Raw genomic sequence first — 17,689 nt, 5'->3', positions numbered from 1 at the left:
TATGGAGAAGACTCCCCAATGACATGAACAAATTGGAGTCTATTAAATAAATATGATTCAAACCACTGCAGCACAGTACCCTTAATGCTTATGGCATGCTCTAATCTCTGTAATAAAATATTATGGTCAACAGTATTGACTGCTGCACTGAGGTCTAGCAGGACAAACATGGAGATGAGTCCACTGTCAGAGGCCATAAGAAGATCATTTGTAACCTTCATTAATGCTGTTTCTGTACTGTGATGAATTCTGAAACCTGACTGAAACTCTTCAAATAAACCATTCCACTGCAGATGATCCATTAGCTGTTTCACAAATACTCTTTCAAGAATTTTTGAGAGAAAAGGAAGGTTGAAGATTGGTCTAATTATGACAGTATAATTAGAAAAAAACTGAACAAGTATGGCTTGTTTGGAAGGGCTGCCAGGAGAAAGCCTCTTCTGTCTAAAAAACAACATCACAGCATATAAACAAAAGAACTTTGGAACAACGTCCTTTGGACATACAAGCCCAAAGTGGAGATGTTTTGACATAATGCACAGCGCCACTTTTGGAGAAAACCAGACAGACCATATCAGCACAAACACCTCATTCCAACTGCCAAGCATGGTGGTGGAGGGGTGATGATTTGGGCTTTTTTTGCAGTCACAAGACCTGGGCACCTTGCAGTCATTGAATTGACCTGAACTCCTCCGTGTATCAAAGTATTCTATAGTCAAATGTGAGGTCGTCTGTCTGACAGATGAAGCTTGGCTAAAAATAAAAGTTTAAACTAGACGTGAAAAGTCATAGAATGACTTCAGAAAAATAAAAGCAAACTTAAACTATTGTTTGTACTTAAAAACCTAACCAAAATCAAATAAAAAGCCTTGAGCAAATGTTTGTCATTTTTGTTACGTTCATCATATTTGTCTACACAACAATCACAAGAATGATTTGGTGCACCTGTTCACTGACAAATGGATCAACCTGACAAATAACCTGTTGTGCAAAATGAATACGGGCACTAATAAAAACATAAGTAAAACTGAACATATTCAAATAAAACAAAAGTAAAACAAAAGAGTAGAAAAAATAATTCTTCTACTGGGAGAAAGCTTTCTGCACTATTTTTCATGGCATTCCCCTTTAAGAGTTCAGCCTCGCTGCTTCTTTGTATACCAACGCCACGACTCCGCCTCTTTATGCAAATAAACCGTGACGTCGGCGGAAGCCAGTGCTACGTCTTTCTTCCGACAGATATTCCTTTAAAGGCGTATTTAAACCCCTGGCTTTAGTTGCGGGAGCAGCGGACAACCTATGCAACAAAAGCTGCTGCAGAGACGAGCGACTGTCCGACCACTCAGCGGACGAAAACACGGAGCCAGCGGCTGACATAACCCGACGAGGTGAGCGCGGTGCCCGAGTGAAACAGCAGCGACGAGACGAGACGGATATTTAACATTTTATAGCCGCTGCTGATCGGCTCCGGCAGGCGGATACACAGCATCTCAGGTTGCTGCTGCAGAGAGAGGAGGAGGAGGAGGAGGCATTTACAGTAGTTTTCTGTAGGCCTGTTTCAAAAACAAAAAGAGGAGAGAGGTTGGGGGTGCATGCAGCAGGGGACAGGTCAGGCTGCACAATTAGGTCTCCTTATTCTAAAGTTTAAAAAAAAAAAAGAATAAATACCGGGTGTGGATGGCGTTTAAATGTAAAGCAGGTAAAGCAGAGTAGGCTCAGGGGTGGGTGTTTATAGTTTAGATGGTGAGGACATTGGCAGTAGAATAATGTTAATTTCCTTCATCACTGCTGTGTATGTAATTAACCAGGAAGGAGCAGTTTACTGTAGATAATAACACACCGATGACTGCGGCAGGAGCGAAACAAAAACATCTACCAGTGTATCTGTGCTGCAGGGGTCAGCACCGTGCAAGAAGGTCGTGGGTTCTAGTCCACCGGCCAGCTGGAGCCTTTCTGCGTGGAGTTCCTCCGACAGTCCAGAGACGTGCATGTTCGATTAATTAGTGATTCTAAATTGATCGTGAGTGTGAATGGTGTCCTTCTCTATGTGTTAGCCCTGCCATAGATTGGCGACCTGTCCGGGGTGTATCCGCCTCTCTGACAGCTTTAATAAGGATCCAGCCCAACCATGGCCCTGAATTGTTTTGTTCGCTCTCGCCGGGGCAAAGTAGATGGATGAGGAGTGTCCTTCATTATAATTACTGATTCATCGGTGTGATCATCGGCAGTGGCTGTAGGTTTATTTGAACGCCATCAGCTGTGCTTTTATACCTGACTGCCGCTATTCCATAGAGTTAAAGTGGGCTGTTGTCTTAAAGTATTTCCTTTCCTTTTGTGTTTTCTGGCAGTTAATTTTGAATGCCTCTCGCTTTTAGACTAGCGATACTTTGAGAATATTTTCTGAACTCGTAAATACCAAGAAATGGATTGATAAATATAGAAATAATTCCCATAATAAAAGCATTACATATAATGTTGGTTACACCTTAATGATTTGAGTTAAGAGTCATCAATCTGAGATGACTGTAATATGTCTTAACGTGGGTGTGTTTTGAAATTGCGTGCTTAATAGGAGCTTCTTTTAGATACATCTGAAAATTTTTTCTGCATGATTCTGCAAGCATGTCAGCTTTTAACTGGGACAGATGTACGCAACTTACTGCAGCAAAGAAGCAGTGATCGTATTTTGACATTTTGCATGTGTTTTGTGTGCTTTTCACTCTACAGATTGGTAAGGGCTTAACTTTTTGCTGTGTATGTGTGTTTAGGTACAACTGCAGGGCTTAAGATTGCAGCCTGAACGAAACTACAACGTCTCAACGACATTTATGAAGCTTTCAAGGCCTTTTGGTGAGTCTCACATGCACATGGACACACAAAGCATTTTAGTTCATCTCGTGTGTTTTACTTTGGCATTTGGTCAACAAAAAAACATGTAAGTCCCAAAGAAAGAGTTGTAAATGGCCAACAGATGTTGTATTTCAAGTTTAATATGTTTCTGTTCTGCTCAAAACCACAACCAGCACGAGCAGAACAATGCTGAGTAGACGTGCCGAATTGGGGTTCGCTCACTGACGCGATTTTGGTTTTGTTTTGGCCTGACCTGACACACACACAGACGTGCACTCATGTGATGCTCGCTACTTCCTTAAAAATCGATGCCAGGCTCTTGCTTCTGATGCAGTTTAGGTTTCAGTTAGTATGCTGAAGACTAGCTTTTCTAGCTGAAGTGAGAGCTAACGACTTCCTCTTGGTGAAATCTTTGCTGACTATCAGCTGCTTTATAACACACACACACACACACACACACACACACACACACACACACACACACACACACACACACACACACACACACACACACACACACACACACACACACACACAAATGTAGTCGGGCAGAAGTCATGTGCAGACAGTCACATGAACACACTCTCCATATGCACATAAACATACATTTCCACAGATGTTAAGTAAACACTGCAAACACCTCCCTCTGTAACTTCACATAGAAAGACTTGTCAGCCACCCACACGCAGATGTTCAATATTTGCATGTAGAGCTGGCTGGTATTTACATAAACAAAGCATACATAATAGCTCTGTCTGCTTGTGACTGGTATTATCTATAGGCTTCTAGTAATTTCTGATAACTGCAGAGATTGCCTCTGACTAGAGCTGCTCAGGCCTTCCCCTCCTGAGGTACTACTACTACCTCTGGCTCTACTGGGAAGAGGCATTCTTGAACCACCTCAGCAGGTTCCTTTTTGACATGGAGGAACCTGTCCTGAATGATTTAGCTCAGTCAGGACCCAATTGTTTCACAAGAAGGAAGTTAATTCCTGCCTTTTTGTATTTGTTATCTTTTATCAAGTTTACTACCTGGTGGTTATGGGTGAGGATAGGAATCTTGATCAACCAACCGATCCACAGCGTCACCTTCCCACTGAGCTGCCTTTTGACCGCAATAAACAAGCATAACTTCTGCATTACTGTAGATGTTTCATTAATCTGCCCTTCAGTTTCATCAGTCTCCCACTTTGTTCTTTTGCCACTTGTGAAAAAGTCACTCTGTGTTTTTTATCCCACAGAAATCTTGCTTCACAGCAAGAAGGTCCTGGGTTCAAATCCAGGTTGAGGCATTTCTGGTTGGGGTTTGCATGGGTTTTCTCTGGGTAATCTGGCTTCCTCCCACAGTCCAGAAGCTGTGAATGTAAGAGTGTATGGTTGTCTGTCTCTGTGTGTTAGACTGGTGACCTGCACAGAGTGTATACTGCCTCTTATGCTGTGAAAACTAGGATAGGATCTGGTGACCCTAAAATGGATGGCTGGAGTTTGGGCAGCATTTTGGGTGTAGTTTTAGAAGCCTTATGTTTCTATACACCATAGAAACCCAGTCAAAGAAAGAGGAAGCTCAAATTGGCACAAAAGCAGAATCTTGAAAGATGATTGGATGGATGATGTGTGGCAGCATTTGACTAAAAAGCAGACTGCATATTTTGTGTGAATGTGGTGCATATAACAAAGTCTGATGTAGAGGTGGGAAGTTCCCAATTACACAAGTTTTCCTGGTAGTACTAGTTTTGTGCCAATAGAGCTACTGGCTTAGTATGCTAGCTTTTATTCCCAAGTTATCATTATAATAAACAGTGCTGTTAGAAATTATTTTAAAGCTTTAAAATTTTTACTGCAGCAGTTTTGTCAGTGATTGAGTGGTTTTTTTTGGCTCTGGGTTATCTACGCATAGGATCTGGCTCTTGTATCCTGAGCCCTGATCCTATGTGTAGATAACCCATTTCCTACTAGTGAGAGGTTTTTATAAACAAATGTGATCTCAAGGGCAAGCGTGTGTGTTTATGCACATGTGTTCATCATCTCTCTTGCATCTGAGCCATCAATAACTTCCCTCACTCTGTATCTATAACAGATCTTACATGCACATTGTGAAGATACAAATATTGCTGTGTTGTTTAGTCACTTTATCCTCAGTGAACTATGACTTTGTCAGATAGCAGAGTTCAGGTTGATGCCTGTGATGAATTAGATGTAACAGTTTGATTTACTGGTGACCTCATAGATCTGCATAGAACGGTATCTGCAACCTGGCATGGTTTTGTGTGTGGAGACTATTACCATGCATGCATGGCCGGTTGGTTTTCTAATCGTGGAGGACTGTTATTAAAGTCAATATCAGATGGCAGTACTGTATTTAGCCCCGGCCTTGAGTTAGAGGGCACACACAGGTATGCTCTGCAGCTGAAGAGATTGTCAGTATCACAAAATGTCTTCTAAGGACAGAGACTTTCCACTTTGCTCACTCCTCCTCCTCTCTGCCTTGTCTGTTGTTTTTCTTTTTTCTGACTGGTTTCTTTCCTTTTAACTCTTTGTCATTTGTGTCTTCACCCTTTGTTTGTGCCCATTTTTATACCTCTTAAACACCAGCAGACTTTTCAGTTACATGATCTGCTCCTAGTGCTTCACATACAGTCACAGTAAAGTCAGATGTGAGGGGATGATCACATGTTTTTTGTTGTCCATGCAAAAGCAGAAGAGGTTAAAACCTCAGCAGCTTTACTGTTTGATCAACGTGTTTCGACCTATGTCGGGGTCGTCATAATAGTATAAGTAAAATATAATACAAACAGTCATATACATCCCCATACCTGCTGTATATGCCAATAAAATGAACTGGACTTCTATAGTGTCTTTCTACTCAGTTTGAGCATTCAAAGCACTTTCTTACCACAAGCATCGAGGGCAGCTTGGGGTTCAGAATCTTGTCCAAGGATTCTTATGGTCATGGGCATATGGTCATGTGACTTCAGGCCAATTACTGTCCCTGACAATGGGGAGTGGAAAGTAGAAAACCTGTCTGACAACAAATTTGGTTCAAAAGCATCCATGTCTGGATAGCCAGCACCAGAATGAACCAAATCTTGAAGATTTGGATTATCTTGGCTGGATTCTGATTCTGATTATATTAATAGCCTTTTAGCAGTACAGCAGGTCAAGCTTATTGACCAGTTTCTGGTTTTAACTACAGAAAAGTACAAAAAGTTATGGTAAAGGTCAGATTTTTTCCTTCTGGGGCGGGCCAAGTCTGAACTCGGATACCATGAATAGCTTGAACATACTTGGCTTCATCACACTTGGAGCTGTTTGGGCTCTGCTGCCCAGGGTTAACTTTAATACTGCATCAGTGAACTGTGCTCTTCCATGAAAAATCTGCACTCAGAGTGGATTTAAAGTTTCCCTCTCCAAAGTCTTTCCAAAGTCATTTGTCCCTTATCTTTGTGGGTCTTTTTTTTTTTCTTTTCTAATCTCTGTCCTCATCTTTACTGACTCATCCTGAGTACAGAATGTCTGAGAGCTAAATGAGGCGCCACCTCCCAGTTAAATTAGCAAAAAGCTGACTGGATGCCAAAGATGATTGGCAGCATTAGCCTCAGGTTCAGTCAGTAACACCTGCTAAACTGAAAGACCAAAATGAGCAAAATGAGCCAGTTCTGAAAATTTGCAACTGCAACTCTACCAAATTGGATGCAACAGAAGTGAAGCACAAAAATTCTACACGCATTTTGGTCATAGTAGCAGCAAGTGTCCTCTTCTCTTATCGTCTTCCTCTTCTTTTGCAGCTTATTAAAAACTGTCAGATGTGTCACTTGAATGTGAATAGCTTTCGGTTTAAAAAAAATTGCTCGTAGGTTCATTTCATATTAATACAGACCAGTCGTTTCTGCTCTATAGAATATCTACGGAGAAGTAGTCGGGCATCCTGGGTGAGTGAGGAGAGAAGATAACTGGCTGCGTGCCAGTAATGTCATTAACACTGTTAGTAATGCTGCACTTAGAATGATGGACGCACACAGACACTTGAGCACTTTTGAGCTAATTTACCTGCAACACAAGAAGAAAGAGTGTTCAATATGGGGTTCTTTTTAAACCTTTCAGAGCGAGACATTACACAAAGTGATCCTGGCTGAACTTGGAAAGGTGCAGCATTGCTCTGATCCAACATCATCCCTCATGCTATTTTAATGCATTTGCATGAAATGTGAGTCTGCGTGATTGTTCTCTGTAATTTAATATTCGTGTCTATAAACATGTATGTGAAAATGTTCTAATTTTAAGGTTTATTTATTTATTTTGTTTTAGCCTTTTTTGGTAAAGTTAGGCATGACTGTGAATCACTCTGGTCTACATGGTGCCAGATTTGATCATAACATCATGCTGTCAGTGCTGCAGAGGAAGAAATTACTGGAATGAAGTAAAAAGCTAATATAGCAGACTGTTGCATCTTTTCTCCTTTGCTGAGCTCAGGTTTGGCCACTGTTACTATCAGACGTAGTAGATCCAAAATCATTTATAATTCAATACAGAGTGATCGTAGCATCATGTAGTTTGTTGTTGTCATGAGCACAAGGCTGTCAATGTGAGGTGGAAGGTGAGGGGTTAATCTTTTTGAATACAGTTTGCATAATAAAATAATTTGAATATGCCATTTGAACACACTTTTATAAAAATATCAGTGTATCTAAATAAAAAAGGAGGCAAAGAGTTAGATAATCCCTTGCATTGTTGGATATACAGACTGGTTTGAAGGTAGGAAAACATACTTCATTGAAATATTTTATTATTTATTTAGAACACCACACCAAGCTGCCCTGGCTGCTGTCTGACAATGTCTGTGATGTTGACATCACTATCACAGTGCTTGCGTGCTACAATATTAAATAGTAATTTTAGTCTATTGGTTATGATCACATACTAAGGTTTCAGACATGCTACCTCACATAAAGTGTTTGTTCACCATATATAACATGCTGATAAGAAATTAGAGTGCAGCCAGTATAAAAAAAAAACAAAGCCAACACAGTGTCTCATGTTAGCCTGGCAGGTTTAGTGAGATGGCTGCAGTTAACCTAAGCATGTTTCAGGATGTGCCGATCCTCATTTTTGTCTGACAGGAAAACAACAGATGAGCAGAGAAGCAGGGCAAGAATACAGAACCTACCTTGACTGACTTCTCTTAACCTAAATTTAGTTGTTTTTTTTTGTTTGTTTGTTTGTTTGTTTTCTTTTCTTTTGTTTTTGCAGAATTTAGAAAGCAGTACCAAATTGGAGAACTGCACCAAAAAGTTATAAAATTTTACTGCTCTAGTAGTATGATTAGATTTTATTTATTTTAGAGTCATATCTACATCTGAGACATACCTTTTGCATAATCAGCATTTATTCGCACGTTGTTGTTGCAATTTTTGACTGTTGACAATGACTGTGAAGTTGTGTGTGTCAGCAGCTGATTGGTGTTAATTTCAGTTTGCCTTTATCAGCTTTAAGCATGTGTGTGTGTGTGTGTGTGTGTGTGTGTGTGTGTGTGTGTGTGTGTGTGTGTGTGTGTGTGTGTGTGTGTGTGTGTGTGTGCGCGCGCACTCTGCAGTGGAATATTCCATCGTAAGTGTGGGTGGTATCAGAAGTTGCCATGTTGAGGTCTAGTGCAGTCCTGAACAGGTCTGGGCAGGCACTTGTCACTCTTGACATGTTGTCATACGTACCGATGTGAAACAATAATGTTGGTTACGAGACAAAAACAAATACGGCAGTGTTTAACTGCTTTCAGCAGCCTCATGTGGTGAGCTGAGGTGTGTGTGTGTGTGTGTGTGTGTGTGTGTTCTTACCGAGGTTTGAACTCACTTAGAGGTAGCTTTGGGGTTATGTTTTTGTTTAAATATTATGAGAGGCAGAGGTTGTCCACCAGGAAGACTGGAAAGAAGAAAGACACTAACGAGAGAGACATAAAGTAGATCGATATCACCTCCTCGTTCTCTTTTGTGTGTTTTTTTTTTTCCTATCTTGTGTCTGGCGTGCAGCTCCCTTGTGGGTAGAAGCCTGGTTGGGTGGGGGTGGGGGTGTAAGTGGTAAGATACACACCAAAACACACACATGCATGCAGTTTCTTTAAAAGGGGGCAGGTCCCCTGGGTTAGAAAGACAGGATGCATGTGGGGGTTGCAGTAATACAATGTTTGGGGGGCACTGTAGTCTGAAGGGGCATAGGCAGGGTTTGAGGTGGTGAGCTATAGAGATATGTGTCTGTATGCGTGTGTGTGTGTGTGTGTATGTGTGTGTGTGTGTGTGTGTGTGTGTGTGTGTGTGCGCGCGCGTGCATGCACGCATGTGGTTATGCATTGGGTCTGGGTGACACAGGAGTAGTCTGACTCTGGAGCAGAAGTAGGTCAGATCTGCTGTCAGCAGCTTGTCAAAATCTCACTGTACCCAGCTTCAGATATTCAGAGGTGCAGGGCAGCTTTTCCATGAGAGGTCTTTGATGGTCATTTGTTGACCTGTTAATTTCTGGGTCAGCAGATTATCCAAATAATGATTAGAAATTTACGACACAGTAGAAACAATGTTGACATCCAGTGTCTAGACAGGCTCAGGTCAACATGCCTTGCAGATTAAAAGAACAGTGTATGTGTGTGGCCTCAGTGTTCAGTCTGTTTGGTGTGTTTTGGTTTTTGTTTTTTTTACCACATAATAATAATTTATTACAAATATGAAACAGAGCAGCATTCTTAAAAAGCTTCAAAGAGGCTGTGTACTGTTTTAGCACAGGGCTAACCTGCTCTCTTTACTTTAGCCTCAAACCTGGAAAACTTATCTTAATTTGAAAGTGTAGCATAAGCTTGCTAGCTGCATTGTTTTTTGTTGTGTTTGACCTGGCTGCAGTTTGCATGGTGGGCCAGACAGAGTGCTAACTAGCCAGCCTATTAGCTAACTGGGCTAAAAATAAACATTAAGATGACCAGGCTATTACAGGCTGCTAAGCAAGCTGACACAACATGCAGGCAAGGTCTCTTTTCTCTCCCTCTCATATTTTTTTATTTGCTAATCACATGCTAATCATGCCTGTATCTCTTGTTCTTTAATAGTACTGTAAAGATCGACATGATCCTTATTTTAGGACTTTTCAGAAATAATCTAGTTCAAAATTAACCATAGGTAAAATAAATTTGTATCCCAATCCTATTTTCGACTAAGACCCCAACTACAAATAAATACAAATGAAATTAAATAAATATATTTTATTTGTTATTACATCAAAGAACATCTCAGAGATACAGACACTGTGTCCTCGTCATTTGGCACACCAGTCGTGTTGATTCACTCATCACGTATGGATACTGCTTCAGGACCCTTTAGCAATAAATGTACTGGGTACATTGTAATATTTACTATGCAGGATTAATGTTGTGAGGAGGCATATTTTAATCCACACCATGAATTTTTCCTAAATGGTACTTATATGCCACTTTTATCTATGCTTAAGCGCTTTCTAACATTCACACACAAATTGAGCCACCAATCTTTCAGCTGATAGACAACCCACTCTACCACCTGAGCCACAGCCAGCCTAGCCTAACCAAATCACAAAGCACCCACCCAAACAGGCGAACACCGTACTCGTGGTAGATAAACTTGTGAGCTACAACACCCCCACCTGTCCTACCTCCTGCCAGCTTCTAAAAACAGGATTGCTGATGAGTCAAAGCAGCATTATCAAAGGACAACTTGTATGTATCATGACGAGAGTAGATTGGTTTGCTGTTCAAAAGAAATGGGGAGTACCCAAGAACAAAACATGCAGCAATGAAAGAACTTGTTGTCTGGTCAGCTAAGCCATCCTAATCTCTGCACCTCTCAATGTAGTTGTTCTTTTCTATTAGCAGCACTAGTTTTTGTGGCTAATCTGTTGGAGTGAAGGGAATAGGATGCATAATGTAACGTCTTTGATTGTTGCTAAATTGTTAGATGTGTTGTAGCCACAACATATAGTAGGCTTGAGCTATTTTTTATTTTTTTTGTATTTTGATAGGAAAATTAGAGGAGTAATTTCTTGAAACTATAACACTAATTCTAACCCAAGGACTGAACTGAAAATGAGTGAAAAAGCTGCCAATGTCCAAGCAAAAATTTTGAAAGACCTTCAGAAAGCCTTTGGGAACTACTGTTCGGAACCACTTTAAAAATATAAGAAATTCTGGTTCAATGGAAGCAAAATATAAAGAAAAGAGGGATGGCTTTTGCACTTTTTAAATTTTTTTTCAGCCCATAAAAACAGATATAACCAGTGTATGACTCATTTATAATTAACTGAATTAAGAAAATTGAATTTTTATATAGACATCACTGCGAGCTGTGCGGCTGTTTTGCTGCAGGTTTGTTCTGCTTCCTAACTGAAAACCAGGAGGCTCAGATTAATCGTTTCTCAGACTCAGCTGCTCATAATTATGATCTCAAGTGAATTTGAGTTACCATTAGCATATTAGCTTTACCAGAGTCATGGAAATAGATCTAATATATAATTTCCCACACCAAATGAACATGCCTACTGCCTTATGCAAGTGGGTGGAATAATTTTATTCCAGTTGTCTGAGTTACTCAGATGCATAATCCACACAGACATTATGTGATAACACACAAGAGGAACACATTTTTTAGACCATAAAGCATTGTGCTGTGTCTTGTATTCAAACTCAGAGGTTAAATTGCTCTAGGTGGATACCTCAGAGCCTCTTCTCTGTAGTTTGAGAGTCCAGTCCATCTTGTTTTGTGGTAGAGTGACTTTTCTTGCATGATAAGCCTGTCAGTGGAGTGACAGGAAGTTTAACATGACTGAACTCACACTAAAACAAGTTTTGTGTCATCTTGATGGTTCATTGTGACTGTTTAAAGCAAGCAGAGACATTTAGCAACTATTTTGAGAGAAGGCAGCTGGGAGTTTCAGGTGAGGCTGAGACCAGGGATTAACTTAGAGCTGCTAGGACATCACAGGGATAAAACCAAGTCAATGGGAAGCTCTCCTAAGTGTTTTAATATGCACATATGTGTGTATGTGTGGGTTAGAGTGCATTTAAGTGAACAGCACTTATATTATGTCATATTCATGCCACCCGGTATAGTGATATAAGCCCTGTGTAATGAGTAGGGGATTTGTCATTGAGGCTACTGCACGTTGGTACACATGTGCCCCCCCCCCCCCCCTGCACTGCAGCACTACTGCACCATAACACTAACATCCAGCCTCTGTCAACTGCCCAACCTCGCTCTGTTTCTCTTGCTCTCTTATCTCTGCCATCTGCTTCCCAAAACCTGGACAGTGGTTATTCTTCATGGGAAAATTATCTACTGAAGAGGAATGTTCACGTCTTTTTGTGCATGCAAAACTTTGCTCAGCTTCCTGTGTGTTTACCAGCCTCTTGTCGGGTGTAGATAACTGAAATGAAGACAACAGAAGACTAAACATCTGCCAGTGACTTAGTTGCATTTTATTTCATCTCGCACCAGTGCACACAGATACAAACACATTTTTAAAATCACATACTTTGCCAACCAGCAAAGGTTTTTTTTTCTTCTGTGAGACTTTGTTCAGTGTTGGAAAAATTTGACTTGAGCCAGCTTTCTTACCCAGTTCAAGGCTCTGATAAAATATTTATTTCCTAAGTTACACAGTGGTCATATAAACTGTACATGAATATCTAATAATACAAGGTATTTAGTACACAGAAAAACTGAAAAAGAACTATATAAATGCAACAGGGAAAGGACATAAGCTAATATATAAATACACTTAAATATTCATGACTCCTGGTGCTGATGCATATATCTTGGCTTTGAATATCGACCAATACCAAGTACCCATTCCATACCAGTACTTAATTGGTAAGCCATGTTCCTCACTGGTAATCATTGTTTTATATGTAATGGCTAATATAGAATACATAGACACATAGATAGAACTGACTTAAATTCATACCACATGGACACAAGTTGACCGTGATTCAGATGGAGACTTTATTCCAAATGTACTCAAGGTGGAAGGGCTGCAGATGAAATGTCTTTTTTGGAAATTGAACAGGGAGTCTGTGATGAAGAGAGGTGAAGCGTGGCTGGCACATTGCACAGGCAGGCAGACTGATGGTAGAGGCAGGGTGAGCTGGTTTGGCAGGCAGCTAGAGTGGGCAGGCAGGGAGAAAGGAGCTGATGCTGGTGAGCTGAGGAGCTGAAGCTTGAGAGCAGGAGGAGGGATATGGGTGAAATGTAAGCACAATCAAATTGAATTAGTTTGAAGCCCAAACACAATAGATGTGGTAATGGTGTCACTGTCGTGATGTCTGTCAGATAGTGACTGGAGAGACGGGTAGATGTATGGCTGGAGATGAGTTGATGAGCCACAGGTTTACATGCTGATTGAGTGGCGCTGCAGAAAATGTGATGGTGTCAGAACTACAACTGACACACAGAGACACAATAGGACAGACAGGAAAACAAAAGAGACAAAAGAAAGGTAAAACTGATGAACCAAAGGAAAGAGGATGAAGTACAACAAGGGTCATGACAATGACATCTTATGTAGCAGTCTGTGAAACTAGATTACACAATTTCCTGCCCTTTCTGCCTCTCATATTAATTTATCTGTTTTACCTCTCTTTGGATTACAATACTTAATCCAAATAAAGCACCACTTCAAGTTATTGGTCAGAGTAACAAAATACTGGTGTCTTTATTTTTATTTACTTGATGCGCAAAAGCATCTACAGCCACAGCAGAATGTGAATTTGATCCCGAGGTCCTTAACCTTGTAATCTATATGTACCTCTATTTAACCCAGTGCTACATTGTTTTCAGAGGGCACGTGTGCCTCACTGTAAAACACACGTACACAAACAACCTGATTAAACAGTAATGGTTTGGGAAAAGAATATGCATAATTAATTCAATGAAAAATATCATAACACCCAAAAGCCCAGCATCATGCGTTTACATAATTTGTCTGATCAACAGTGAAACTTTTAGGATTTAAAGTGATATAAATTGGCAAGAAAAAGATGGGAAAACGTTGGATATAAAAAGGGGAAACTAGCAAGTGTTGGTCCAACAATTGTTTTGACTAGCCAAAAATAACTTCTGAATATTTTCTGATCTAATACCTGCAGTTAAGTTTTTACAAGTCAGTAATTCACTGCATCAAAGGAAACCATCAGCCCAAGCCAGTAAATAGACCTTGAGTTGAGATTGTTTCGTCAGCTGCTGTTCTGAGCTCAAGACTGGCCTGGTAAGCTCTTCTTTGGTTAAAATTATATTTGTGACATAGGAAGCCAAAGTTTCACCAGGGACTCTAGAAAGCTGTGTCAGTTCTTAGTATATCCCTTCGTCCTCCTACCTCTATCTTTAACTTTACCCTAATGATCTCATACTGCTTTCTGTTTTTGCACTTAACTTTCAAAGGTGTGCATGCACGTGAGAGACCAACAGAGTTATTTGTTTGGGGTTGTCAGGTATAGCAGGCCATTGGTTCCAACTGTTGCTGTTGCCACTTACTTTCCTGGTCCACCCCACTGCCCAAATTAGACGTTCTCTGCTTTACATAGCTGATAAGACTTACATATTTTTCATGTTTGTAAAGTCAACTTGCTCTGCAGACGTGAGTCATGAGTCAGCACCGAAAAAGAAAGAGGAGCAGAGGAATGGAGAAGGTGGATAAAGTGAGAAAGACGGTACTTCCTCTGATTTGATGTTGGTGTCACACATAATCTGGTCTATGGCACAAGAATAAACACTCACTAAAATAGACTCAGGTTATGTGTGTTGAGTGTGTGCCCTTGCAGAGTCAGAAAGCCTGTGTGTGTGTGTGTGTGTGTTGCGCTGTGAGACATGAGACATGGCAGACTCTTAATTTGTCTGTGACCTTGAACTTCACAGGCATCTCTTTTCCTTCCCTCCTGCTCTTGTTTTCCTCTCATCTTCTGACCCTCTTTTTCATTCAGTAGCATTAAAAAAGAATTGTGTGTGTGTGTGTGTGTTTGTGTTTATATATATATATATATATATATATATATATATATATATATATATATATATATATATATATATATATATATATATATATATATATAAAATTTGGTGGTGTTTTGTTTTTGTTTTTTTTGTCTTTATTGTGTTGCCTATGAGGGAGTCTTTCCTCAGTTCTGACTTATTTACTTAATGATTTCTCTGGTAGAAAGCTAAAGTTTCATTCTGTATAAGCAGAACTAAGAGAACACAGAGAAATAATGAGGGAACTAGCTACATGTGTATGGACCTGTGATTAGAAAACAGTCATTGCTTGTGTGTTTGAGAATTACAAATCTTGTCATATAGTGCTTCCTGAACAAGAGATTCACAGACCTTCACCTGTTTTTTTTTTTGTTTTCTTTTGGGGTTTTTTTGTTTTATTTTTTAATTGCACGCTAGTGATAGCACACACTACATTTATAACCTAAACCAAACTAATTTAGACCTAAAAAAAAAAAAAAGGATCTGAAACAAAGAACTGAAACATAATGGGTTACTATTAAAACTCAGGGGTTCACCAGTAGAAGAGATGGATTAATTGCTTCTTGTGTTTACAGAAGTATTTAAATTGATTTAACTCCTGCTTCAAGGCTGTTTTCATCCTGACAGCTCATGCTGTTTCTTTGGGTAATTGACTCATTTGTGCTCAGCAGGTGTCCCCTCTAGTCACTTGCATTATTTTTGAATTTCACAAAAATTGTTTTATGTATTTTTACAGGTTACCTTCCTTCTTTCCAGGCAGAGACCGATATTATTATTATTATGTAAAATATAATGATTTAGATTACAGATTACAAAGTATTTGGTACTATTCATCTAATCATTTTGTGGTAATTGTATCCATCAGTGCTGTTTTGAAGCTTTCACTAAAGCCTACCACTCACCAAAATCTTGGCTGTTACTGAAGTCAGAAACCCCAGAAGTATGTTTTTGGATAATCGAGGCTACATGACTTACAGATTCTTGGAGAACCTTAATTATAAGGCTGTGCTATATAATACCGGGGTAAATTTTTTGTTGTGCACACTAGGGAACATAAAAGCATGGGGTCTATATGATGGACCCCATGCTTTTATGTTCCCTAGTGTGCACAACAAAACAAACCCAGACATATCTGAGGGCAAGAGCTGCATGCCAGCTTCCGATGAGATTTATTTCCAAATGAGGGAGCTAATTTAATCTAGAAGCAAACTGTTCCTGCTAAAGGAGGAAACAGCAAAGTTGCTTCACCACTTGAGGAAAAAACACAACATTGAGTACAACCAGACTATGAAGGAGAAAATACTAGCAGCTGGTGATTTACAGCCAAATGTAAACAAAAGACTCATTGTTGGATTGCTGGAGCACTTGTTAGCTGCAGTCAGTAAAGCTTAACCCAAGATACAACATTGCAGGTAGAAAATATTTTTCAGTTTCAGTTGTATTATTGAACAATACTATGCAGGATCATGCAGTGTTATAAGATTAAGTTACTTTAGTTATTGTTAAACTGAAGCAATTTTGCAGTTATGTTATACTTATGCTTCCCAGGAAAACTGTACCTAGGCTACTTTTGTGCTTACATTTGACTTACGCTGTGTCACTACTATTGCACTATAATACTGCTGCTGCTGGCACCTTGGGGCAATAGACTGACACTTTTAATTAGGTAGTGTGCCATCAATGACAGTAGCTCATTGGAAAAAGATGAAAAATACCCTTAATTTTCTTTACATTAATAAATGCTGCTGCGTGCAAGCTGCAATCACCAATGAAATTTTGTTTGTTTTTTTTTTTTTTTTTTTTTTTTGGCAAATTTCCTTGAAATATGATTTTGAGGCTTTATTGCCCACCCCTGTTTAAATATTTCTTCTTTTGAGACCCTGATGGTATTTCTGTTTGAACTGTTGCTGCGGGGGGGTGAAGTGCTTGTAGAAAACCTTCAAAATCTCAGAGTTGGAAGCTTAATTGAATTATTTCCATTGCAAGAATCACATTAACCTTAACTACCATCACAACTGCTTTGCTTACTTAGTCTTTCAGAGCAAGTGTGATTTTTTTTTTTTTTTTTTTTTTTTTTTTTTTTTTTTAAGGTTGTATAACTTCTAATTGTGATGCTCAGATGTTAAAGCTTCACAGCAGCAAGGAAGAAATTATGAAATGGCTCCTCACTACAGTGCTAGAAAATGTTTGTTAATTTAATTGATTAACTGACTGGCAGAAAGTGGTTGTAGGAAATTATGATTAGTTTATTATTAAGATTAAGAGCTGAAATGAATGCTTAGTGCCAGCCGGTAAAGCCCTGTCGAAGATAAAAATAAATAAATAAATCCATTAACAGGCTCGTGATAAGAATTTAATTGTGTTGGTGCAGCATCTGTTGTGTTTTTCTTTTGCATGCAGATTTAAACTTCACATTAATGTGTGTACCATTTGAAAAAGGCATTGCTTCCCCAGACCAGAATTGCTGTGTCTCCACCCTGTTGGGAACCATAAATAATGTCCCCATCACACATGAAGTACTTGGAAGTATGTGGCCAACAAGATCCGAAAATTTTGTTGTTGTTGCTGGCGTGTTGCAGCATGTCTTACCATGGAGATTTTGGGTGTTTTGGGACATCCTGTTCTCTCTGATAGTGGAGATTGTGGTGTTCTTTCTCTTGTTGTGCTCAAATCCGAAAGGAATTTAGAAGAAAATTGGGGCCTATTTTATTTTAAATGCTTGTAGAGAAGAGGCGCTGTTATGTAATCTGCTGCAGCGTGTGAGGTCAGGTGACAAGGGTCCTGTCTGTTTGTGTGCGATAAAATATTCAGGAC

The 17,689-nt window shown here is 39.6% G+C and overlaps 1 protein-coding gene across 1 annotated transcript in view; it reads left to right on the top strand.

Moving 5' to 3' along the window:
• Positions 1-1,266: 1,266 nt before the first annotated feature.
• Positions 1,267-17,689, top strand: part of slc45a4a (solute carrier family 45 member 4a) — a 52,116-nt gene continuing 35,693 nt past the window's right edge. Inside the window, exons 1-2 of the mRNA XM_030740756.1 lie at positions 1,267-1,388; positions 2,769-2,850. The gene's annotated coding sequence lies outside the window, so the exon portion shown is untranslated. The remainder of the gene's footprint in view (positions 1,389-2,768; positions 2,851-17,689) is intronic.

Source organism: Archocentrus centrarchus, chromosome 11 (genome assembly GCF_007364275.1).
Source record: "Archocentrus centrarchus isolate MPI-CPG fArcCen1 chromosome 11, fArcCen1, whole genome shotgun sequence".
NCBI lineage: Eukaryota > Metazoa > Chordata > Actinopteri > Cichliformes > Cichlidae > Archocentrus > Archocentrus centrarchus.
The sequence above is the reverse complement of the archived record's forward strand: the minus strand, read 5'-3'. Positions and strand labels throughout refer to the sequence as shown.